Raw genomic sequence first — 1,271 nt, 5'->3', positions numbered from 1 at the left:
TATATATATATATATTTACCGACATGATATAAGCAAATAGACTCCCATATAATCATTAAAATTTATTTAAATCTGCAATTATACATTCAAATTATTTAATATTTAGTAGACATGCCCTTTGCATTTTTCAATGCAAGGATCCTTTTAGGTATGTTACTGATCAGATGACGAATGTTCACTTGCAGAATTTCTTGCCAAGTTTCATGCAGTAATTTCAAAAGATCTGGTCTTGAAGAAGCTTTCTTTTTCCTTTTATGAAGTTTTCCTGTCCATTATGTCACAGAGGTGTTCAAAAAGGTGCATATCTGACGAGTGGCTTGGCCATGGAAGATTTTTAATGCCATTCTCATCGAGCAAATCCTGGGTCATTTTAGCTGTGTGACAAGAAGCCACATCTTCCATAAATAAAGACTCATCATTTCACTACTGGAGAAGATTAGAAAGAGTCCTTTCTGCAATATGAACGCATTTGTCCGAGTTTGTGTTTCCCTCACACTCCACAAGCTCTGCTCAACCATTGCTCCAAATTACTTCCCAGGCGATCACAGAGTAGCTGTCGTGTTTCATTGTTGGCTACAATCTTTCCACATCAAAGTCTTGATCACCGAGTCTCCAGACCCACATTCGAACACTATCATGGAATACAGCAAATCTGGACTCATCAGAAAATATGACAATGTCTCGAAACGCTAGTTGGCCTCTCCACCATCTCACTGGCCCAATCATTTCTCCGCTTGATATTGGTTGGCCGAAGAAGCGGCTTCCTACTTGCTGCTCTAGTCATGTTTGTGAAGATACTTGACAGATGTTCTGGGGCTTATATCAACTTGTTATTCTATGCAAGAGGCCCTGCAACGAGGATTATCTTCCACGCTTCTCTTAGCAAAGAGAAGAGTCCTGTCATAGGGTCCTGGTTGATCTGGGCGAGATGATTTGGTCTCCTTCCTCTTTCTGGTGAATTGCACAATCATTCTATTAACGGTAGAAGGCTGGATCACAAGGTTTTCTGAGGTTTTACGCTGACTATACCCACCTTCAGAATGACCCACAACACGGCCTCTTTGAAATTCAGACAGTTCTGAGGCTTCTTTGGGACATGGCATGATTAAACAGTCAAATATAGAACCTGAAACATAAACATGTCAGTTAACAAAATGTATAGACCTTTGCAAGTTAGAATAAACATAAAACGATGTTTTATGTGGGATGTCTTCTGTTTTAATTCTGTCATGTGCGTGTATATATATATATATATATATACATATATATAT

Source organism: Octopus bimaculoides, chromosome 1 (genome assembly GCF_001194135.2).
Source record: "Octopus bimaculoides isolate UCB-OBI-ISO-001 chromosome 1, ASM119413v2, whole genome shotgun sequence".
NCBI lineage: Eukaryota > Metazoa > Mollusca > Cephalopoda > Octopoda > Octopodidae > Octopus > Octopus bimaculoides.
Note: the sequence above shows the minus strand (reverse complement) of the source record.